General features: G+C 44.7%; 1 protein-coding gene across 1 annotated transcript in view; it reads right to left on the bottom strand.

The window, feature by feature from the left end:
- LOC130356364 (uncharacterized) overlaps positions 1 to 25,007 on the bottom strand; it is a 152,874-nt gene extending 127,867 nt beyond the window's left edge. The window contains exon 1 of the mRNA XM_056557776.1: positions 24,916 to 25,007. The gene's annotated coding sequence lies outside the window, so the exon portion shown is untranslated. The remainder of the gene's footprint in view (positions 1 to 24,915) is intronic.
- Positions 25,008 to 25,697: the final 690 nt, after the last annotated feature.

The following is a 25,697-nucleotide window of genomic DNA, read 5'->3' on the forward strand; positions in this document are numbered from 1 at the left end:
CAACAGCTGGAGGCACCCTATTTGGGAGTCACTGGCGTAGAATACCCCTATGTCCACCCCTATGCAATCCCTAATTTAGTCCTCAAATGTGCATGGCGCTCTCTCACTTCGGAGCCCTGTCGTATTTCAAGGAAACAGTTTAGGGCCACATATGGGGTATTTCCGTACTCGGGAGAAATTGCACTACAAATTTTGGGGGGCTTTTTCTCCTTTTACCCCTTATGAAAAGGAAAAGTTGGGGGCTACACCAGCCTGTTAGTGTAAAAAAAAATTTTTTTACACTAACATGCTGGTGTTGCCCCATACTTTTTATTTTCACAAGCGGTAAAAGGAAAAAAAGACCCCCAAACTTTGTAACGCAATTTCTCCTGAGTACGGAAACAATAATATGTAGGGGTAAAATGCTCTCCGGACGCACAACAAGGCTCAGGAGTGAGAGCACACCATATACATTTGAGGCCTAAATTGGTGATTTGCACCCCCATTTTGGAAACTACACCCCTCATGGAAAGTGACTACGGGTATAGTGAGCCTTAACACCCCACAGGTGTTTGACAAATTTTCATTAAAGTTGGATGGGAAAATGAAAAAAAAAAGTTTTTCACTAAAATGCTGGTGTTACCAACATTTTTCATTTTCACAAGGGAAAATAGGAAAAAAGCCCCCTAAAATGTGTAACCCCATCTCTTCTGAGTAAGAACATACCCCATATGTGAATGTAAAGTGCTCTGCTGGCGAACTACAATGCTCAGAAGAGAAGGAGCGCCATTGGGATTTTGAAGAGAAAATGTGTCCGGAATTGAAGGCCACGTGTGTTTACAAAGCCCCAATAGTGCCAGAACAATGGACCCCCGCCACATGTGACCCCATTTTAGAAACTACACCCCTCATGTAATGTAATAAGGGGTACAGTGAGAATTTACGCCCCACAGGTGTCTGACAGATTTTTGGAACAGTGGTCCGTGAAAATGAAAAATAAAATTTTTCATTTGCACAGCTCACTGTTCCAAAGATCTGTCAAACGCCAGTGGGGTGTAAATACTCACTGCACCCCTTACTAAATTCTGTGAGGGGTGTAGTTGCCAAAATGGGGTTACATGTGGCACCACGGGGGGGGGGGGGGCTTTGTAAACGCACGTGGCCCCTGACTTCCATTCCAAACGAATTCTCTTTCCAAAAGCTCAATGGTGCTCCTCCTCTTCTGAGCATTGTAGTTCGACAGCAGAGCACTTGACGTCCACACATGGGGTATTTCCATACTCAGAAGAAATGGGGTTACAAATTTTGGGGGTCATTTTCTCCTATTACCACTTGTAAAAATGTAAAATGTAGGTAAAAAACTGTATTTTAGTAGAAATTTTTTATTTACACATCCAACTTTAACAAAAAGTCGTCAAACACTTGTGGGTAGTTAAGGCTCACTGTACCCCTTGTTACGTTCCTTAAGGGGTGTAGTTTCCAAAATAGTATGCCATGTGGGTATTTTTTGCTGTTCTGGCACCACATTTCAACCATTTCAAACCATTTCAGCAAAAGTTGCTTTCAAAAAGCCAAATGTGACTCCTTCTCTTCTGAGCATTGTAGTTCGCCAGCAGAGCATTTTACGTCCTAACATGGGATATTTCCATACTCAGAAGAGATGGGGTTACAAATTTGGGGGGCATTTTCTCCCATTACCCTTTGTAAAAATGATAAATGTGGGGAAAAATCTGCACTTTAGTGAAACATTTTTTTTTCCATTAACACATCCGATTTTAACGAAACGTTGTCAAACACCTGTGGGGTGTTAAGGCTAACCGGACCCCTTGTTACATGCCTTGAGGGGTGTAGTTTTCAAAATGGTATGCCATGTGGAGTTTTCTGCTGTTCTGGCACCATAGGGGCTTTTTAAAGGTGACATGCCCCCCCAAAAACCATTTCAGAAAAATTCACTCTCCAAAATCCCATTGTTGCTCCTTCCCTTCTGAGCCCACTACTGCGCCCGCCGAACACTTGACATACACATATGATGTATTTCCTTACTCAAGAGAAACTAGGTTACAAATTTTGGGGGATTTTTTCTCCTATTACCACTTGTAAAAATTCAAAAACTGGGTCTACAAAACATGCCAGTGTAAAAAATTATGATTGTGAATTTTCTCCTTCACTTTGCTGCTATTCCTGTGAAACACCTAAAGGGTTAACACACTTACTGAATGTCATTATGGATACTTTGAGGGGTGCAGTTTTTATAATTGGGTAATTTGTGGGGTATTTCTAATATGAAGGCCCTTCAAGTCCACTTCAAAACTGAACTGGTCCCTGAAAAATTCCCGATTTTGAAAATGTTGTGAAAAATGTGAAAATTGCTGCTGAACTTTGAAGCCCTCTGATGTCTTCCAAAAGTAAAAACATGTAAACTCTATGATGCAGTCATAAAGTGGACATATTGTATATGTGAATCAATGTATAATTTATTTGGAATATCCATTTTCCTTATAAGCAGAGAGCTTCAAAGTAAAAAAAAATGCAAAATTTTCATGATTTGAAGTATCAAGTATTCAACAAATTTTTACCACTAACATAAAGTAGAATATGTCACGAAAAAAACTATCTCGGAATCAGAATGAAAAGTAAAAGTATCCCAGAATTATTAATGCTTGAAGTGACAGTGGTCAGATGTTCAAAAAATGGCCGGATCCTTAAGGTATATTTGGGCTGGGTCCTTAAGGGGTTAATTTGGGAGTGTAGTAAAACAAGTTTTTATAAAAAAAAATTTATGAATTAAACAATAATATATGGGGTATGAAATTTACAGAACACATTGATTAAAAAAAACTGTAACTTTTTAAGATCTAGAGCTATATATTAAAGATAGTAAAATCAACACGAAAACATTTTTTAAATCCACAGATGCTAAATAGGTATTAACATTTCAAAAGTAGCCACCTAAAGAACTGTAAGGTTAATATAACGTTCGGGCAACTGAACAGAATAAAAAGAAACTGTTCTGAAATGGATAATTATGAAAATCAAGCCCAAATAATACAAAATAGGTTTTTAGATAAAGGGTATCCTTATGCTGTAGTACAAGGAGCAAAGAAAAAAGCAGATGCTATAGTGAGAAGCGAACAATTAAAGAAACAAAGCAGAAAATATAAAAAAAAAGGACAAAAATAATTTTACAAATGTGGAATTTTGCACAGCGTTTATATCCCGATATTCGGGAGATGTAAAAAAGAAAGTGGAAAACATAGTCAGAAAAAATTGGATATATTAAAGCAGGCACTAGGCACTAGGCACTAGTAACTTTAAACCTAAATTAATTTATCGACGAGCGAAAAATATTGCACAAGAGATAGCACCTTCATATCCGAAATTAACCGGAAAAAAAGGGATAATTAAACAGGTTCATATAAGTGCAATAAAAAAAGATGTGGTACATGTTCACACATAGAAGATGCAAAACAGAATATTGTGTGTGCGGCAACAGGAGAGGTAATACCCATTAAAACACACCTGAATTGTGCTAGTAGTTACATAGTCTATGTGTTGGAGTGTCCGTGCGGGACCCAATATGTGGGACGTATGTCCCAAACCCTTCGCAAACGTATTAATTCGGCTAGGTTCAATATAAAGCATAAATATCCAAAATATAGTGTGTCTCGGCATTTTGCCCTACATCATAATGCAGATCCTGAGTTGCTACGGGTTACTCCCGTAGAACAAATAACAGAAGGGCTCCGGTGATATGCTACTTTATGTAAATGAGAAAGTTTTTATATTTTTAAATTGAACACGTTATCCCCGAATGGTTTTAATGAAAATATTGAACGTCCTTAGAATATGAAAGAAATTGCGTTGCAAATTTTGGGGGTCTATTTCTTCTTTTACCTCTTGTGAAAATGAAAAGTATGGGGCAACACCAGCATTTTAGTGTAAATATTTTTTTCTTTTTTACACTAACGTGCTGGTGTAGCCCCTAACTAGGGGCAATAGGAGAAAAGTCTCCCCATAATTTGTAAAGCAATTTCTCCTGAGTACAGAAAAACCCCATTTGTGGTACTTAACTGTTGCCTTGAAATACAACAGGGCTCCGAAGTGAGAGAGTGCCATGCGCATTTGAGGCCTAAATTAGGACTTTGTAATAGGGGCGGACCCGGATACAAGGATGGGGTTTATCTCCACCAAAATCCTACAGTAGTGTTTCCCAAACAGAGTGCCTCCAGCTGTTTCAAAACTCCCAGCCTGCCAGGACAGTCAATGGCTGTCCGGCAATACTGGGTGTTGTTGTTTTGCAACAGCTGGGGGCTCCGTTTTAGAAACACTATGGTATGATGAGACGTTTTTCATTTTTATTGGGGGGGGGGGTAGCTGTGTAGAGGTGTAGTGTATAAGTAGTGTTTTACTTTTTATTTTGTGTAATGTAGTGTAGTGTTTTTAGGGTACATTCACATGGGCTGGGGGTTCACAGTGAGTTCTCCGCTCGGAGTTTGAGCTGCAGCGGAAAATTTGCCGCAGCTCAAACTTGTAGAAGGAGACCCACTGTAAACCCGCCCGTGTGAATGTACCCTGTTGCAAAGTTACAACTCCCAGAATGCACTGACAGACCGTACATGCTGAGAGTTGTAGTTTTGCAACAGCTCTAGGCACACTGGTGGTGAACCACTGAGTTAGGAAACAGACTGTAGCTCAGTGATTCCAACTCATGTGCCTCCAGCTGTTGCAGAACTTCAACTCCCAACATGTATAAAATATAAAATCCCATCCCTTCCCCAATATCGCGCCACACCCCTACCCCTTAATTCCCTGGTTGAACTTGATGGACATATGTCTTTTTTCGACCGTACTAACTATGTAACTATGTATGTAACTATGTATGGTCTGCATTCTGGGAGTTGTAGTTTTGCAACAGCTGGAGGCCCACAGATTGAAATAACTGAGTTAGGAAACAGGCTCGAGCTCAGTGTTTCCCAACCAGTGTGCCTACAGCTGTTGCAGAACTACAATTCCCAGCATGGCCAGACAGTCAGGGATGCTGGGCGGTGTAGTTCTGCAATATCTGGCCCTTCAGATGTTGCAAAATTACAACTCCCAGCATGCCTGGACAGTCTGGGCATGCTAGGAGTTATAGTTATGCAATAACTGGGGAAGAACAGTTTGGAGACTGCTATGTTGTGGTCTCCAAACTGTAGCCCTTCAGATGTTTTAAAACTACAACTCCAAGCATGTCCAGGCATCTTGGGAGTTGTAGTTTTGCAACATATGAAGGGCCAGATATTGCAGAACTACGCACCCAGCATCCCTGACTGTCTGGGCATGCTAGGAATTGTAGTTCTGCAACATCTGGGGGGCTACAGTTTGGAGACCACCGTATAGTGGTCTCCGAACTCTGCAACTCCCAGCATGCCCAGACATGCCCCGCACTTGTTTCTCCCCTGCTCTGCCTGAACTTCAATCGGTTGGCAGAGCAGAGGGAAATTAACTTTAACCCTCCCACCCCCAACTGCCATTGGTCGGTCAGCCTGACTGAGCAATGGCAGGGGATAGGAGGAGATGGCAACACTGCCACCTTGCTCCTCTCTTTTAGCATGGTCGGAGCTATCTGTGACAGCTCCGATCACTGTTATTTTCCGGCCGATCAGGTCTGATATCAGCAGTCATCCCAGTCCTCCCATGAGCGTACAGGTACGCCCTATGTCCCCAACAGGTTAAGCTATACCATATGCTATACTCTCTTAACTATGCTTTATCTGCCTGTAAAACTGCGCTAACACTACGCTAACTACACTACACCTGTGTAAAACTATGCTAACTAGGCTACAACTGTGTAAAACTACGCTAACACTATACTACGCTAACTAAGCTACACTGGTGTAAAACTATGGCAACCCTATGCTACGCTAACTACACTACACTGGTGTAAAAAACTGACCTAACACTATGCTAACTGCACAACAGCTGTGTAAAACTACGCTAACACTACACTATGGTAACTACGCTATGCCTGTATGAAGCAACACTAATGCTATGCTACGCTAACTACGCTACAACTCTGTAAAACTATGTTGGTGTAAAACAATGCAAACACTACGCTACGCTGACTACACTACACCCATGTAAAACTACGCTACACTTACTATGCTACAACTGTATAAAACTACGCTAATCCTACCTTGCACTAACTACGCTACACAGGTGTAAAACTATGCTAACACTATGCTAGGCTAAATACGCTACACATATGACGCTACAACTATGCTAATGTTATGCAACACTATCTACACTACACTGGTGTAAAACTGCGCTAACACTACGCTATGCTTACACTATGCTACGCTAAACCTGTGTAAAAACAACGCTACGCTACACTGGTGTAAAACTGTGCTAACACTTCTCTATGCTAACTACTCCATACCTGTGTAAAACTACAACTCCCATCCTGCCTGGACATCCTTTAGCTGTCTGGGCATGCTGACAGTTGTTGTCCCTTCGCTGTAAAACCTGCAAAACTACAACTTTCAGCATGCCTGGACAGTCTTAGGCTGCCTGGGCATGCTGGGAGTTGTAGTCCTTTAACTTTAAAAAATAACCTACATCTTTTTACGTTAAACCCCAAGATACACTAACTACGCTACAATCTAAGCTAGCTACACAACAATGATGTTAAACTACGCTAACCCTACACTAACTTTTCCCTGCTACACTGCGCTACCTACGCACCCGGAGTCCATAGTAAACTGCACATGCGCACACAGTGTTTTTTCTAATAAAAATGTTTTAACTTGTGTGTATTGCTTTTCAGGTTTAGTAGTGAAAGCCGTCTTATAGACGGAATTCATTACTAAAGCGGGGCTTAGCTTTAGCACCAAAAGAGGCCCGGAGTTTCAATTATAGCGCTCTTGGGCCTGGGCAGTAACAGGCTGGCGTTATTAAGGCTGGGGAGGGTCAGTAGCAATGTTTCTCGCCCACCCTGGTAATGTCAGGCTGTTGCTGCTTGGTTGGTATCTGACTGAGAATGAATAGACGGGGAACCACACAAGTTTTTAATTTATTTATGGGGGAAAAAAAACTTATGTGGTTCCTTGTCTTTTCATTCATGCAATTGCCTTTGCTACTGTTGCAAAACTACACCCCTATCCTGTTTGGAGAGCCTTTGGTTGTCTGGGCAGTCTGGAAGTTGTAGCCCCTTCACTGTATGACTAAACTAAGCTACACTCTTTAAACTACACTCCATCTGCCTGTAAAACTAAAGCTAGCTATGCTACATATGTGTAAAACTGTGTTAACACTACTCGAACTACGCTACACCTGTGTAAACTATGCTAACACTTCACTATGCTATAATACACTGGTTTAAAACTATGCTATACCTGTGTAAAAACTACGCTAACACTACACTGGTGTAAAACTACGCTAACACTACTCTACAACGATGTAAACCTATGCTAACACTATGCTACACTGGTATAAAACGATGCTAACTTTACACTACACTAACTACGCTATACCTGTGTAAAAACTACTCTAACTCTGCGCTACGCTACACTGGAGTAAAACTACGCTAACACTACGCTATGTTACACTGAAGGAAAACTACACTAATACTACCCTAAGCTACACTGGTGTAAAACTATGCAAACACTACGCTACACTAACTACTCTATACCTGTGTAAAACTATGCTAACTATACTACACCTGTCTAAAACTACAACATCCATCTTGCCTGGATAGCCTTTGGCTTTCTGGGCATTTTGGGAGTTGTAGTCCCTTCACTGTAAAACTTGCAAAACTACAACTTCCAGCATGCATGCTGGGAGTTGAAGTCATTTTACTTAAAAACCTAACCTACGTCCTTTCAATTTAAACCCTGCGCTACGCTAACTACGCTACAATCTAAGCTAGCTACGCAACATAAAGGTAAAACTACGCTAACACTACAGGTCTCCCTCCCCGCTCCTCTATGCTAACTACTCACTATGCACCTGGAGTCCATAGTAAACGGTGAGCGCATGCCCTCACTAACAACTGTCCAGGCAGGATGGGAGATGTAGTTTTACACAGGTATAAAGTAGATAGCGTAGCGTAGTGTTAGTACAGTTTTACACCAGTGTAGCATAGTTTTTACACAGGTTTAGCATAGATAGCCTAATGTTACCGTAGTTTTACATGGGTGTAGTGTATTTCGCGTAGCGTAGTTTTACACCAGTGTAGCGTAGTGTAGTGTTAGCATAGTTTTACACAGGTGTAGCGTGGTTAGCGTAGCGTTACTTTAAAAGCTAACCAACATCCTTTCACTTTAAAACCTAAGATACGCTAACTACGCTACAATCTAAGCTAGAGTCCAGTTAGCGTAGTTACACGTGTAGTGTTAGTGTAGTTTTACACAGGTGTAGCGTAGTGTAGGATTACCGTAGTTTTACAGCAGTGTAGCGTAGTTGGCGTAGCATAGTGTTAACAAAGTTTAACACAGGTGTAGCGTAGTGTTAGCATAGTTTTACACAGGTGTAAAGTAGTTAGCGTAGCGTAGTGTTAGTGCAATTTTACACCAGGGTTGCATAGTGTAGTGTTAGCTTAGTTTTACACAGGTGCAACATAGTTGGCTTAGCGTAGGTTTATCATAGTTTTACACCAGTGTAGCATAGTTAGCGTAGCATAGTGTTAGCATAGTTTTACACAGGTGTAGCGTAGATAGCATAGCATTAGCGCAGTTCTACACAGGTATAGTGTAGTAAGCATAGTGTAGTGTTAGCGTAGTTTTACATAGGTGTAGTATAGCAAGCTAAGTTTTATAGGCAGATAAAACGTAGTTTAGGGAGTGTAGCGTAGGATGTAGCTTAGCTTAGTCATACAGTGAAGGGACTACAACTCCCAGCATGCCCAGACAGCCAAAGGCTGTCCAGGCAGGATGGGAGTTGTAGTTTTGCAACAGTAGCAGAGAAAATTGCACTCTGCTATGTTAATGTAGCAGAGGCCATTGCGCTCTACTATATTAAAGTAGCAGAGGCCATTGTGCTCTACTATGTTAACGTAGCAGAGGCGAGTGCGTTCTTGTACGTTAATGTAGCAGAGGCGAGTGCGCCCTGAGCTGTGCTAGTTAATTCATAAGGGGTATACAGCCATCTATATAGATGGCTGTATACGGTGATCAGAAGGCCACTTACCACCTCCGTTCCTGCTCCGTCATTAGACGTGAAGCAACACAGGAAGATGACAGAGCTGGGATGCGGTGGTAAGTTAGGCTCTCCAAGGGGAGAAACCCCAAAAATTTACTAGCCCATTTTTTGTGTTTTCTTCTCTTCTCGTTTCAGATATAGGACTACGTCAGATTCGGTGGACTACAATGATGACCTGCAATTTTTGTTATGTTTTAATAAAATGATTAACTACTTAGTTTTAATGGTTTTAATTATTTTTCAGGCTTAGTAGTGGAAACCATCTTATAGATGGCGTCCATTACTAAGCCAGGGCTGAGCGATAGCCCCAAAATCAGCTATCGCTAACCCCCAATTATTATCCCTTTATGCACCGTCACAGGGGTACCGGGATAAGCCGATACCAACAGGCCCAGAGCGCCAAATATTCTGTGCCAGAGCACCAATTATGGCACTCTTGGGCCTAGGCGGTAACAGGCTGGCGTTATTTGGGCTGGGGAGGGCCAGTAACAATGGTCCTCACTCACCCTAGTGATAAGATAAAGACAGCGTGAAACAGCTGGACCAAATTATAAAGAAATTATAATTAATTAATTAGGCAAGATTATAATGAAATATGCTTAGATAGATGGTATATTACACAGATAAGCTGTATAAACCATGGGATGTTGTATACATCCATTTCCACCTACCTATTATTGGTCAGCAACTCTAAACATGCACCAAACTTTATTGATAAAACACACATTATGTATTCTAACTAAAAATAGATGACTGACTGTGGCCAAAAGATGCACCACAACACAGGCCCAGGGTAGGTCACTGGACATTCAGAGCCTGACTCTGTGCCGGTTCCCACGCACTGGATGACAAACTTGATTTTTTTTCTTTTCAAAACCCAAACTGCTATGATGCAACTGTGGGACCCTCTTTCAGAGATGATGTCTTCCACCTGGCTTTCAGAATAGCTGGATGGTCTGTAGGAAATGCGATGACCAATAGCAGATCGGGGGCGGGGGGATTAACTTTCGGTTTCCCCGTCCTGCCCACCCACAATAGGCGGGGCAGAACTGGGAAACCGAAGGGGACTGGGGACGAAGTCCACTTGCCCATCGACAATGGCAGCGGGCAGCGATCAGTGGTGGCAGCAGGTGGCAGAAGAGGACGGCTATGCGGCTCGCTGGATCCTACGGAAGCCGGTGAGTTGCCTAGCAACATCTGGAGGGCTACAGTGTGAGACCACTAGACAATGGTCTCTAAACTGTAGCCCTCCAGATGTTGCAAAATTACAGCACCCAGCATGCCCAGACAGCTGTATGGGTATGCTGGGATTTATAGTTTTGTAACAGCTGGAGGGCTGCAGTTTGGAGATCACTTTGCAGTGATCGTTAAACTATGGTCCTCTAGATCTTGCAAAACTACAACTCCTAGCATGCCCACACAGCTGTCTAGGCATGCTGGGATTTGTAGTTGTGCAACATCCAGAGGGCCACAGAGATCACTGTGCAGTGGTCTCTAAACTGTAGCCCTCCAGATGTTGCAAAACTGCAAATCCCAGCATGCCCAAACAGCAAACAGCTGTCTTGGCATGCTGGGAGTTGTAGTTGCGTACCTCCAGTTGTTGCATAACTACATCTCCCAGCATGTACTGACAGACCGTGCATACTGGGAGTTGTAGTTTTGCAACAGCTCGAGGCACACTGGTTTGAAAATACTGAGTTAGGTAACAGAACCTAACTGAAGGTTTTCCAACCAGTGTGCATCCAGCTGTTGCAAAAGTACAACTCCCAGTATGCATGGTCTGTCAGTACATGCTGGGAGTTGTAGTTTTGAAACAGCTGGAGGTTTGCCCCCCCCCCCCCCATGTGAATGTACAGGGTACATTCACATGGATGGGTTTACAGTAAGTTTCCTGCTTCAAGTTTGGGCTGCGGCAAATTTTTCACCGCAGCGTTAACTCCAAGCGGGATACTCACCGTAACCCGCCAGTGCGAATGTACCGTAAAAACACTACACTAACACATAATAAAGGGTAAAACACTACATATACACCCCCTTACACTGTCCCCCCAAATAAAAATGAAAAACATATGTACGGCAGTGTTTCCAAAATGGAGCCTCCAGCTGTTGCAAAACAACAACTCCCAGCATTTCCGGCAGCTACTGACTGTCCAGGCATGCTGGGAGTTTAGCAACAGCTGGAGGCACCCTGTTTGGGAATGTCCACCCCTATGCAATCCCTAATTTAGTCCTCAAATGCGCCTGGCGCTCTCTCACTTCAGAGCCCTGTCGTATTTCAAGGAAACAGTTTAGGGTCACATATGGGGTATTTCCATACTCGGGAGAAATTGCACTACAAATTTTGGGGGGCTTTTTCTCCTTTTACCCCTTATGAAAAGGAAAAGTTGGGGTCTACACCAGCCTGTTAGTGTGAAAAAATAAAAATGTTTACACTAACATGCTAGTGTTGCCCCATACTTTTCATTTTCACAAGTGGTAAAAGCAAAAAAAAGACCCCCAAAACTTGTAACGCTATTTCTCCTGAGTACGGAAATACCCCACATGTGGGCGTAAAATGCTCGGCCGATGCACAACATGGCTCAGGAGTGAGAGGGCACTATGTACACTTGAGGCCTAAATAGGTGATTTGCACAGGGGTGGCTGATTTTACAGCGGTTCTGACATAAACCCCCAAAAAATAAATACCCACAAATGACCCCATTTTGGAAACTACACCCCTCACGGAACGTAACAAGGAGTATAGTGAGCCTTAACACCCCACAGGTGTTTGAAGAATTTTCATTAAAGTTGGATGGGAAAATTAAAAAAATTAATTTCTTCACTAAAATGCTGGTGTAAATTTTTCATTTTCACAAGGGAAAATAGGAAAAAAGCCGCCCAAAATTTGTAACCCCATTTCTTCTGAGTAAGAAAATACCCCATATGTGGATATAAAGTGCTCTGCGGGTGCACTACAATGCTCAGAAGAGAGGGAGCGCCATTGGGATTTTGGAGAGAGAATGTGTCTGAAATTGAAGGCCATGTGTGTTTACAAAGCCCCCATAGTGCCAGAACAATGGATCCCCCCCCACATGTGACCACATTTTGGAAACTACACCCCTCACGTAATGTAATAAGGGGTACAGTGAGCATTTACGCCCCACAGGTGTCTGACAGATTTTTGGAACAGTGGTCTATGAAAATGAAAACTTTAATTTTTAACTTTGCTCAGCCCACTATTCCAAAGATCTGTCAAACGCCAGTGGGGTGTAAGTACTCACTGCCCCCCTTATTAAATTCTGTGAGGGGTGTAGTTTCCAAAATGGGGTCACATGTGGGGGGTCCACTGTTCTGGCACCATGGGGGGCTTTGTAAACGCACATGGCTCCTGACTTCCATTCCAAACATATTCACTCTACGAAAGCTCAATGGCGCTCCTCCTCTTCTGAGCATTGTAGTGCACCAGCAGATCACTTGATGTCTGTTACGCCGAGCGCTCCGGGTCCCTGCTCCTCCCCGGAGCGCTCGCGGTGTTCCTCTCTCTGCAGCGCCCCGGTCAGACCCGCTGACCGGGAGCGCTGCACTGACATTGCCGGCGGGGATGCGATTCGCATAGCGGGACGCGCCCGCTCGCGAATCGCATCCCAAGTCACTTACCTGTCCCGGCCTCCGGCTGTCCTGTCCTGGCGCGCGGCTCCGCTCCTTAGGGCGCGTTAGTGCCAGCTCTCTAAGATTTAAAGGGCCAGTGCACCAATGATTGGTGCCTGGCCCAATTAGCCTAATTAGCTTCCACCTGCTCCCTGGCTATATTACCTCACTTCCCCTGCACTTCCTTGCCGGATCTTGTTGCCTTGTGCCAGTGAAAGCGTTTAGTGTTGTCCATAGCCGTGTTTCCAGATCTTCTGCTATCCACATTGACTACGAACCTTGCCGCCTGCCCCGACCTTCTGCTATGTCTGACCTTGCCTCTGCCTAGTCCTTCTGTCCCACGCCTTCTCAGCAGTCAGCGAGGTTGAGCCGTTGCCGGTGGATACGACCTGGTTGCTACCGCCGCAGCAAGACCATCCCGCTTTGTGGCGGGCTCTGGTGAATACCAGTAGCATCTTAGAACCGGTCCACCGACACGGTCCACGCCAATCCCTCGCTGACACAGAGGATCCACATCCAGCTAGCCGAATCGTGACAATGTCCACACATAGGGTATTTCCATACTCAGAAGAAATGGGGTTACAAATTTTGGGGGTCATTTTTTCCTATCACCTGTTGTAAAAATGTAAAAGTTTGGGAAAAAATGCATTTTAGTGCAAAAAAAATTCATTTGCACATCCAACTTTAACAAAAAGTCATCAAACACCTGTGGGGTGTTAAGGCTCACTTGACCCCTTGTTACGTTCCTCGAGAGGTGTAGTTTCCAAAATAGTATGCCTTGTCGGGTTTTTTTTTTGCTGTCCTGGCACCATCGGGGCTTCCTAAATGTGACATGCCCCCCAAAAACCATTTCAGAAAAACTCACTCTCCAAAATCTCAGTGTCGCTCCTTCCCTTCTGAGCCCTCTACTGCGCCCGCCGAACACTTTACATACAGATATGAGGTATTTCCTTACTTGAGAGAGATTAGGTTACAAATTTTAGGAAGATTTCTCTCCTTAACCCCTTGTAAAAATTCAAAAACTGGGTTTACAAGAACATGCGAGTGTAAAAAATGAAGATTTTAAATTTTCTCCTTCACTTTGCTGCTATTCCTGTGAAACACCTAAAGGGTTAACACACTTACTGAATGTCATTTTGAATACTTTGAGGGGTGCAGTTTTTATAATGGGGTCATTTATGGGGTATTTCTAATATGAAGGCCCTTCAAATCCACTTCAAAACTTAACTGGTCCCCGAAAAATTCTGATTTTGAAAATTTTGTAAAAATTGGAAAATTGGGTTATCCAGGAAAAAAACTTTTATATATATCTCAACTGGCTCCAGAAAGTTAAACAGATTTGTAAATTACTTCTATTAACCCCTTAACGACGCAGGACGTATATTTACGTCCTGCGGCGGCTCCCGCGATATGAAGCGGGATCGCGCCGCGATCCCGCATCATATCGCGTCGGTCCCGCCGCTCATCAACGGCCGGGACCCGCGGCTAATACCACACATCGCCGATCGCGGCGATGTGCGGTATTAACCCTTTAGAAGCGGCGGTCAAAGCTGACCGCCGCTTCTAAAGCGAAAGTGAAAGTGACCCGGCTGCTCAGTCGGGCTGTTCGGGACCGCCGCGCTGAAATCGCGGTGTCCCGAACAGCTGACCGGACACCGGGAGGGCCCTTACCTGCCTGCTCGGTGTCCGATCGACGAATGACTGCTCCGTGCCTGAGATCCAGGCAGAAGCAGTCAAGCGCCGATAACACTGATCACAGGCGTGTTAATACACGCCTGTGATCTATGTAAAAGATCAGTGTGTGCAGTGTTATAGATCCCTATGGGACCTATAACACTGCAAAAAAAAAGTAAAAAAAAAGTGTTAATAAAGGTCATTTAACCTTTTCCCTAATAAAAGTTTGAATCACCCCCCTTTTCCCATAAAAAAAATAAAACAGTGGAAAAAAATAAATAAATAAACATATGTGGTATCGCCGCGTGCGTAAATGTCCGAACTATAAACATATATCATTAATTAAACTGCACGGTCAATGGCGTACGCGCAAAAAAATTCCAAAGTCCAAAAAAGCGTATTTTGGTCACTTTTTATACCATTAAAAAATGAATAAAAAGTGATCAAAAAGTCCGATCAAAACAAAAATCCTACTGATAAAAACTTCAGATCACGGCACAAAAAATGAGTCCTAATACCGCCCTGTATGTGGAAAAATAAAAAAGTTATAGGGGTCAGAAGATGACAATTTTAAACATATACATTTTTCTGCATGTAGTTATGATTTTTTCCAGAAGTGCGACAAAATCAAACCTATATAAGTAGGGTATCATTTTAACCGTATGGACCTACAGAATAATGATAAGGTGTAATTTTTACCGAAATATGCACTGCATAGAAATGGAAGCCCCTAAAAGTTACAAAATGGCATTTTTTCTTCGATTTTGTCGCACAATGATTTTTTTTTCCGTTTCGCCGTGCATTTTTGGGTAAAATGACTAATGTCACTGCAAAGTAGAATTGGCGACGCAAAAAATAAACCATAATATGGATTTTTAGGTGGAAAATTGAAAGGGTTATGATTTTTAAAAGGTAAGGAGGAAAAAACGAAAGTGCAAAAACGGAAAAACCCTGAGTCTTTAAGGGGTTAAAAAATCTTAATCCTTTCAGTACTTATGAGCTGCTGAAGTTGAGTTGTTCTTTTCTGTCTAAGTGCTCTCTGATGACACCTGTCTCGGGAACCGCCCAGTTTAGAAGCAAATCCCCATAGCAAACCTCTTCTACTCTGAGCAGTTCTCGAGACAAGCAGAGGTGACAGCAGAGAGCACTGTTGCCAGACAGAAAACAACAACTTAACTTCAGCAGCTGATAATTATTGAAAGGATTAAGACTTTTTAATAGAAGTAATTTACAAATCTGTTTAACTTTCTGGAGCCAGTTGATAAAAAAAAAAAGTATATATATATATAAATAAAAAGTTTTTTCCTGGAATACCCCTTTAACATTTCCAAAGCAATGAAACACAGCAATATTAATCCTATAGCTACCACTATGGGTTTTATAAGGTCTGAAAGCATATTATTTAAACTAACACCAATAGAACCCATCCAGGAAAATGGATTCCACCCCTCCTTCGATATATCTCTGGCTTTTTGCTGAAGTTCTTTTACTTTATTCATGTGTGCCTCAATGGGGTCATGTGAATCTTCAGTCCAGGTACAATACTCCTCACCTATAACAGTGCAGGTCCCACCTTCTTTGGCTAGCACATAATCCAACGTAACACCGAGCACTCCAGGTCCCGCTCCTCCCCCAGAGCGCTCGCGGCGTTCTTCTCCTTGCAGCGCCCCGTCAGCCGGGAGAGCTGCTCTGTGTTTCTCGGCGTGGAGGCGGGGATGCGATCCCCGTGGCAGGACGTGCCTGCCCGCGGGTTGCATCCCGTGTCTCTCACCTGCCCCGTCCTCCTGCTCAGTCCTGGCGCGCGCAGCCCCGCTCTCTAGGGCGCGCCCACGCCGGGTCTCCCAGATTTATAGGGCCAGTGCACCATTAATTAGTTCCAAGCACTCCCTACACCATAAAAACCCACTTCCCCTTCCTGTCCCTGCCGGATCTTGTTGCCTTGTGCCAGAGAAAGCGTTCCCGTGTGTCCATTGCCTGGGTTTCCTGACCGTTGCCATTGATTACGAACCGTTGCCGCCGGCCCTGACCTTCTGCTACGTCTGACCTTCCTTCTTGCCTAGTCCTTGTGTACCACAGTCAGTGAGGTTGAGTCGCTATTGGGTGGAACGACCTGGGGGTTACCTGACAAGTTTGATGGGGACTCTAAACTATGCCGTGGGTTCCTGTCCCAGTGTTCCCTACACCTGGAGATGATGTCAGACCAATTCCCTACAGAACGGTCTATGGTGGCGTTCGTGGTCAGCCTGCTGTCTGGAAAGGCCTTGTCATGGGCCACACCGCTTTGGGACCGCAACGATCCTGCCACTGCTACTATCCAGTGCTTCTTCTCAGAAGTACGTAGTGTCTTTGAGGAGCCAGCCCGGGCTTCCTCAGCCAAGACTGCTTTACTGAATCTTGTCCAAGGGAGTTCTTCAGTGGGCGAATACGCCATCCAGTTCCGCACCCTCGCCTCTGAGCTATCCTGGAATAATGAGGCCCTCTGCGTGACCTTCAAGAAAGGCTTATCCAGTCACATCAAAGATGTCCTGGCCGCACGAGAAATTCCTGCTAACCTGTCTGAACTCATCCATTTGGCCACCCACATCGACATGCGTTTCATGGAAAGACGCCAGGAGCTTCGTCAGGAAAAGGATCTTGTTCGCAAGAGGCGGTTTCCTCCCCTGGCACCTCTCTTCCAATGTCCTGTGCAATCTGTTCCTGTGCCTCCTGCCGAGGAGGCTATGCAAGTGGATCGGTCTCGCCTGACCCAACAAGAGAGGACTCGCCGTAGGAATGAAAACCTGTGCCTATACTGTGCAAGCACCGAACATTTCCTAAAAGACTGTCCTATTCGTCCTCCGCGTCTGAGAAACGCACGCACACACACACACCTAGTTAACGTAGGAGAGGCGTTGCTAGGTGTGAATTCTTCCTCTCCATGATTGACTATACCTGTGCGGATTGCTATACCCGCTAATACTACTTCCTTCTCCGCTGTGGCCTTCTTGGACTCTGGTTCAGCAGGAAGTTTCATTGAAGCCTCTCTAATCAACAGATTCAATATTCCTGTTACCTGTCTTGTCAAACCTCTCTTCATTTCATCCGTCAGTGGAGAGAGGCTGGTCTGCACCGTGCGTTACTGCACTCAACCGCTGCTCATGAGTGTTGGAGTTCACCATCATGAACATATTGAATTTTTTGTGCTGCCCAACTGCACTTCTGAAATTCTTCTAGGCTTGCCCTGGCTCCAACGTCACTCGCCTAGCCTTGACTGGGCCACCGGGGACATTAGGAGTTGGGGATCTTCTTGCCACAAGCGATGTTACCACCCAATTTCTTCCTGCCAAGTCTCCCTTGCTACTCCATTGCCAGGTCTTCCTAAGGCCTACCAGGACTACTCGGATGTTTTTTCTAAAAAGCAAGCAGAGGTCTTACCTCCACATAGACCCTATGACTGCCCTATCGACTAGCTCCCTGGTACCACACCGCCCCGTGGTAGGATTTACCTACTTTCTGCCCTGGAAACACAAGCCATGACAGAGTACATCCAGGAAAACCTCAAAAGAGGTTTTATTTGGAAATCTTCTCCAGCCGGAGCTGGATTCTTTTTCGTGGCCAAGAAAGACGAATTTCTTCGCCCTTGTATAGACTACCGCGGACTCAATAAGATCACAGTGAAAAATCATTACCCTCTACCACTCATCTCAGAACTATTTGATCGATTGCGTGGAGCTAGATCTTCACCAAACTTGATCTAAGGGGCGCCTATAACCTCATCGGTATACGTGAAGGTGATGAATGGAAGACCGCCTTCAATACTAGAGATGGACACTTTGAATATCTTGTCATGCCCTTTGGTCTATGCAACGCCCCAGCGGTCTTCCAGGACTTTGTAAACAAAATTTTCCGGGACATGCTGTATTCCTGTGTGGTGGTCTATCTTGACGACATTCTCACTTTTTCTTCCAACTTAGAGGAACATCGCCTCCATGTCCGTCAAGTGCTTCAACGCCTACGTAATAATCATCTTTATGCCAAGATTGAGAAATGTCTTTTTGAGCGCAGCAGTCTTCCTTTCTTGGGATACATAGTCTCTGGTCAAGGTCTTCAAATGGACCGGGATAAACTATCTGCAGTAATAGATTGGCCACGGCCCACTGGTTTACAAGCCATCCAACGATTTCTTGGATTTGCAAATTATTATCGTCAATTCATTCCTCATTTCTCCACCATAGTTGCGCCTATTGTGGCCTTGACCGAGAAAAATGCTAATCCGAAATCCTGGCCACCGCAGGCAGAGGAGGCCTTTAAACACCTCAAAGCCGCATTCACTTCTGCTCCAGTCCTGTCCAGGCCAGACCCTCTGAAACCCTTCTTCCTTGAGGTTGATGCCTCCTCAGTAGGTGCCGGAGCTGTTCTTCTCCAAAAAAACGCTGAAGGAAAAAATATCACTTGCGGATTTTTCTCCAAGACTTTTTCTCCTCCTGAAAAGAACTATTCCATTGGAGACCGTGAACTATTGGCCATTAAGTTGGCACTTGAGGAGTGGAGACATCTTTTAGAAGGATCCTTGCATCCCATCACCATCTTCACTGACCACAAAAATTTGTCTTACCTTCAATCCGCCCAGCAGTTAAATCCTCACCAGGCTAGATGGTCATTGTTCTTTGCCTGTTTCGATTTTCAAATTAATTTCCGTCCTGCGGACAAGAATGTCAGGGCTGATGCTCTATCACGACGTACCACCGATGCCTCGGAATCTGAAGTTCCTCCTCAACACATCATTCCTCCTGAGTGTCTGGTCGTCTGCCCCAGCTTCTTTGTTTCCAATTCCTCCCGGAAAGACTTATGTTCCCCCACATCTTCGCCTCCAGACTCTCAAATTGGGTCATTCCTCCCACCTGGCGGGTCATGCTGGAATCAAAAAAAAAAAGAACAAAAAGTCCATACAGCTAATTGCCAGACACTATTGGTGGTCTTCCTTGGAGAAAGATGTGACCGATTTTGTACGGGCCTGTACAGTGTGTGCTCGAGACAAGACTCCACGCCAGAAGCCGGCTGGTCTTCTCCTTCCTCTGCCTGTGCCTGAACAGCCATGGTCTCATATAGCTATGGACTTTATAACTGACCTACCTTCATCTCATGGCAACACTGTCATTTGGGTGGTCGTTGACCGCTTTTCCAAAATGGCTCATTTTGTTCCGGGTCTACCTTCTGCGCCACAATTGGCGAAACAATTTTTTCTACAAATTTTTCGTCTCCACGGGCTTCCCACGCATATTGTCTCTGATAGAGGTGTTCAATTTATTTCAACATTTTGGAGGGCACTGTGCAATCAATTAAAAATCTAATTGAATTTCTCTTCCTCCTATCACCCTCAATCCAATGGACAAGGGTAAAGTGTTAACCAGATTCTTGGCGACTACTTGCGGCACTTTGTCTCCTCCCGTCAAGATGATTGGGTCGACCTTCTGCCCTGGGCCGAATTCTCGTACAACTTCAAGAATTCTGAGTCCTCCTCCAAATCTCCATTCTTTGTGGTGTACGGCCGTCACCCGCTTCCCCCCCTCCCCATTCCCACTTCATCTGGAGTTCCTGCCGTGGATGAATTGACACAAGATTTCTCCTCCATCTGGAAGGAGACTCAAAAGTCTCTCTTACTGGCCTCATCTCGTATGAAGAAACATGCGGATAAAAAGAGAAGAATTCCTCCTGTGTTTGCCCCCGGTGACAAAGTATGGCTCTCCGCCAAATACATCCGTTTACGTGTCCCTAGTTACAAGCTTGGTCCTCGGTACCTCGGACCTTTCAAAATCAAGAATCAAATCAATTCTGACTCCTACAAGCTTCATCTCCCTCCTCTTCGTATTCCTAACTCTTTCCATGTTTCTCTTCTCAAACCTCTCGTACTTAACCGCTTTTCTCCCAAGGTCACTGTTCCTGCTCCTATCTCTGGCTCCTCTGATGTCTTCTCCATTAAGGAAATTCTCACCTCCAAGGTCGTTCGAGGTAAAAAAAAAAATTGGGTGGATTGGGAGAATTGTGGCCCCGAAGAAAGATCGTGGGAACCCGAGGCCAATATTTTGGACAAGGAACTCATCCACAAATTCCTCGGTTCCAAAAAGAGGGGGAGACCCAAGGGGGGGGGGGTACTGTAATGCCAAGCGCTCCGGGTCCCGCTCCTCCCCCGGAGCACTCGCGGCATTCTTCTCCTCCTTGCAGTGCCCCGGTCAGACCCGCTGACCAGGAGCGCTGCTCTCTGTTTCTCGGCGGGGATGCGATCCCCGCGGCAGGACGTGCCTGCCCGCGGGTCGCATCCCCTGTCTCTCACCTGCCCCGTCCTCCTGCTCAGTCCCGGCGCGCGCAGCCCCGCTCTCTAGGGCGCGCGTGCCGGGTCTCTCAGATTTAAAGGGCCATTGCACCATTAATTGGTGCCTGGCCCAATTAGTTCCAAGCACTCCCTACACTATAAAAACCCACTTCCCCTTCCTGTCCCTGCCGGAGCTTGTTGCCTTGTGCCAGAGAAAGTGTTCCCGTGTGTCCATTGCCTGTGTTTCCTGACCGTTGCCATTGACTACGAACCGTTGCTTCCTGCCCTGACCTTCTGCTACGTCTGACCTTTCTTCTTGTCTAGTCCGTGTGTACCGCACCTGAATCAGCAGTCAGTGAGGTTGAGTCGCTATTGGGTGGAACGACCTGGGGGTTACCTGCCGCACAAGTCCATCCCGCCTTGCGGCGGGCTCTGGTGAAAACCAGTAACCCCTTAGATTCCGTTCCCCTGGTACGGCCCACGCCATCACCTCACTGACACAGAGGATCCACTACCTGTGTTGTCCCCGCATACCAGTCCGGATCCTGACATCCAAGGCCATAATTTTGGCTACGTTATTCACATACATTGGACCTTAACATATTGTGGGTGTAGAGACAATACCAACAATTTCTAAATATGTATCCTAGTCTGAGAGAGCATTATGTGAAGTGTGATCAACATCTATTTGAACATCATAGCTATAATCTGTGAGATTTAGATCATTCATTGATATAGGGAAACCTATTAGAGGAATCACCCTGTGGGTAGTAGGGATATGAGATGGCTTTCTTTGGGGTCTTCCTGAGGCTTGCACAACCATGACCTTCTGAACTTTCTTCTCCTACACTTCCTGTATGTTCCTCTGGATGGAGCTCGCTAAGCTCATTAGTGCTGGGACTGATTTGTTTTACCAATAGGGGTGGGCAAAAACGAATTTATCATGAATATCTTTATTCCCCATACCTTGGTTCTCTAAGCTACCACCTGCCTCCTCTACTACCTGCCTGAATCTTTCAAAGTAATCTTCTACAGGTTCCTTGGCCTTCTGCTGAATATTTGTCACCCGGACCCAGGATTGAGGAGGAAAAACCTTCATGATCTTTTCCTTGAGTTGGTTGACATATTCAAGTGCCTTATCTGTGGTATTCTGTGCTTCAGATGGCTATAGGGGCAGGGTGAGTTTGGTACAGAGGGAAGCAGTATCTAATTGACCAGCCACTACTCTTATTATCTGCAATAGATCTCTCCATGTGGGATTGTAACTGATCGCGGTATTGTGAAACTCATTTGTTCGGTGGCTTAGGGACTGATGAGAGGAACCCATTCATTTCTCCAGGTGTCCATGGGACATGCTGAGTAACCCGTATGTCTACCTGACCATTTGTCCCTGGGATAAATTATTCTCTGACTGGGTAAGCTGAGGCTTGAGATGAACAACCTTCTTCAAACATCCCCCTTACTTCCTCTGCATTTACTTTAGGAGTGATTAGGGGTTTACTTTCTACTCCACAAAATACCTTTCCACCACTTGGGTCAGATAACTCTTGCCAAGAGGTGGTGGGAGGTACATATGGTGGAGCAATGGCCCTAACTTTGGGCTCACTTTATGTAGGAGGTGGACTGATTAGATCTCCAGTGGGGTACACTGTGGTGGAGCTAGCATGACCCTTTGGTCTAGCTCCTATATCTACTGGGGTCCATTGAGTACTTGAGTAAGGGATGTCTATATTAACCACGGTGAGCTCCACTAGAGACATTGCAAGCTGGTTTATCAACTCTGGTTCTTCATCTGATTCAGACTGGTTTTCCCTCTCCGCCCTAGTTTCTACAGTAAAAATACCGCCTTTTCACTTGGCTCTGTTAATTTTGGGTCAAATTTTTTGTAAAAACCGACCAAGTAGGATAATTCAAAGGTTTTCCCTTTTGGAATCCTTAACTCCATTCCCCAAGTCAGCAGGCACCATTTTGGCAAATGCTGACTGACCCATCTGCCATATTTCTTATTCATCTCCTCCTGTGGGGTGGGAGGAGTTTTTGGACATCCATTACCTCTGGGTGGCACACAGCCACACATGCTAAGATTGTTTCCCATAGCCCAGCTATGATGGAGGGGACTCGTGCCCGTCTCTCTCAATTACTTAGCTAACTATGGCTATTGGCTGTCAGGGAAGGTCCCACACTGAGAAAAATCCCTTTGTCACGTATGGGCAGGGAAGGAGTGTACACTAATATCGCCCGCTCCCCTATCCCTGCCTACTTATGTACCTGCCCTAATCGACAGGTCCATAACCAAGGTGACAGTTCCTTCCTAAATAAGTGACGGACATTCAAAAAGTCAAAACAACAAACTACAAAACTGACAAGAGGTCGGGAAAGGCTGGAGGCACACAGCTAACAGAAACAAACCTAAACACGCACACACAAATATATGTAGTCAGAGGGCCGAGTCAAAACCTCGAGAGCACGAAGTACAGTAACAGAGGTCAAAAGCCAAGCCAAAATTCACAAAACCAGAATAAACAGAATGAGTACAGAGTAAGCTAGGTAAGTTACTAAGAACTATCACAAGCAGAGAATCACTGAAAAGGGCCTCCTTACATATGCCTGAGCTACAACCAGGAGGACACTAATTGGCTCAGCAAGCTAAACCACACCCAGGAGCACAGAGGCGTTGTCCCAGCAACCAAAACAACAACAGGGCTAGAAATCATTAACTAGTCCTCACAGTACCCACCTTTTATGAGGGGCAAACAGACCCTTACAAATCTTAGAGGGTCGAGAGACAGAAGGACCATCGATCTCCATCGTGTCCTCATTCTCAATATCAATTCTCAATATCATTCTCAATATTCTCAATACCATTCATTGGTGTTGAAAGGTTGCATTAGGGCATGCTGTGAGTTGTAGTTAGTGAAAGGCTGCACTAGAGTTCTCCTTTATTATTGTTTTATTTTTCTTTCTTTCTTATCTCTTTCTTCTTGCTCTCAGCCTTCTCAAGGTCGTTCCTAATAAGATACATTTCCTGTAACTAAAGTTGCTTGTTAAAGAATTTTACTATGTTAATTGGCTAGCTATGTACCCTGGGAAGAAGCATGTAAAATCAAAACAATGATATCACCTTTTAGATGTGTCCACATTTTTATTGGTCAGTGTAAATAAGCTTTTTACTCGTGTCTACATTTTTATTGGTCAATGTAAATACGCCCTTTTTATACTGATGATTAATGCAATAAACTAGAGTTTTTCCCTCATATCTTTTTGCCTGTCAATTTTCCTATGAGGGAGACGCTCTCCTGGCGCCATGGAAGGTGACACAAACCAAGGTAGAACTAAGGAACTATATGCCAGGGGTATATAGTGAGGAGTTGCAGATCCTTTCAGGTGTCATCTAGCTCAATATTATGCTCACCACAATCCTCCGACACAGGCTCAGCATGAACAATCTTAGCTGGCTTCCTAGAACTCCCAGAAAAAAACATTAGTTGATACAACAGGCATATCAATTCCCCCCCATAGACAAATTGTCAGGTTTACATTTTTGGGAATCGGAAAATACCTTTGCGCCCAAGTGGCCGCCACGATGATCGGACGCGGACGCTTGGCACAGGTACTGATGAAATAAGTATCCTCTCCACAATAGAAACAGAGGCCGTTGAGATACCGAAACCTTCTACGCTTTTCAGGAGTAGATATGGAGCAAAGCTGCATGGGTTCCTCTTCAGTCACCAGCATGTCCTTTAGGATGTTAGATAACCCCAGTCTGAACTGGGTGTTCCATTTGGAAGCCACACACCACTTCCTAAAATCTGCGCAATATTCCTCAACAGGTTTACATCCCTGTTTTAATATACGCAGCTTAGACTTAGCATACGCAGCTCGGTCAGGTTCTGCATACAGAAGACTCAAACCAGCAAACAGAGAGTCCACAGAGGACAACTCAGGGGCATCAGGATCAAGAGAAAATACCCATTTTTGGGGACATCCTTGCAAAAGAGACATAATAATGCCAACTTTTTGGGCCTCAGTACCAGACAAATGGGGTCTTAACCGAAAGTACAATTTGCAGTACAAGACAAATGGGGTCTTAACCGAAAGTACAATTTGCAGCTCTCACAAAAAGTTTTGAACATTTTGTGGTTACCTGAAAATCGGTCAGGGAGACTAACCTGTGGCTCCACAGGAGCAGAAGCAGGAACATATGACACCTAAGTACGGGCAGACTCCAGCTCCGGAATTTAGCAAGCTCTGAACTAAGTGATCCTGACCTTGCAGTCTCTGAGTCAATCTCTAAACTATTACTGACTGAGACTGGGATGACTCTTGCTGCTGTACCTTCTCAGCTAAATCCTGGACCAACTGAGTCAAGCCCTGCATTTGCTCCACCAAAGCAGACATTGCTTCCATAATGCAGGAACAGAGCAATTGCAGGTTTATGGGCTTGTGATAATGTCACGTATGGGCAGGGAAGGAGAGCACACTAATCTCGCACGTTCCCCTATCCCTGCCTACTTACGTACCTGCCCTAATCGACAGGTCCATAACCACGGTGACAGTCCCTTCCTAAATAAGTGAGGGACAGTCAAAAAGTCAAAACTACAAACTACAAAACTGACAAGAGGTCGGAAAGGCTGGAGGCACACAGCGAACAGAAACAAACCTAAACACGCACACACAAATATACAAAGTCAGAGGGCCGAGTGAAAACATGGAGAGCACGAAGTACAGTAACAGAGTAACAAAGGGAAGTCAAAAGCCAGGCCAAAATGCACAAAACCAGAATAAGCTAGGTAAGTTAATAAGAACTATCACAAGCAGAGAATCACTGAAAAGGGCCTCCTTATATATGACTGAGCTACAACCAGGAGGACACTAATTGGCTCAGCAAGCTAAACCACACCCAGGAGCACAGAGGCGTTGTCCCAGCAACCAAAACAACAACAGGGCTAGA

Source organism: Hyla sarda, chromosome 2, assembly GCF_029499605.1.
Source record: "Hyla sarda isolate aHylSar1 chromosome 2, aHylSar1.hap1, whole genome shotgun sequence".
In the NCBI taxonomy this organism is placed as follows: Eukaryota; Metazoa; Chordata; class Amphibia; order Anura; family Hylidae; genus Hyla; species Hyla sarda.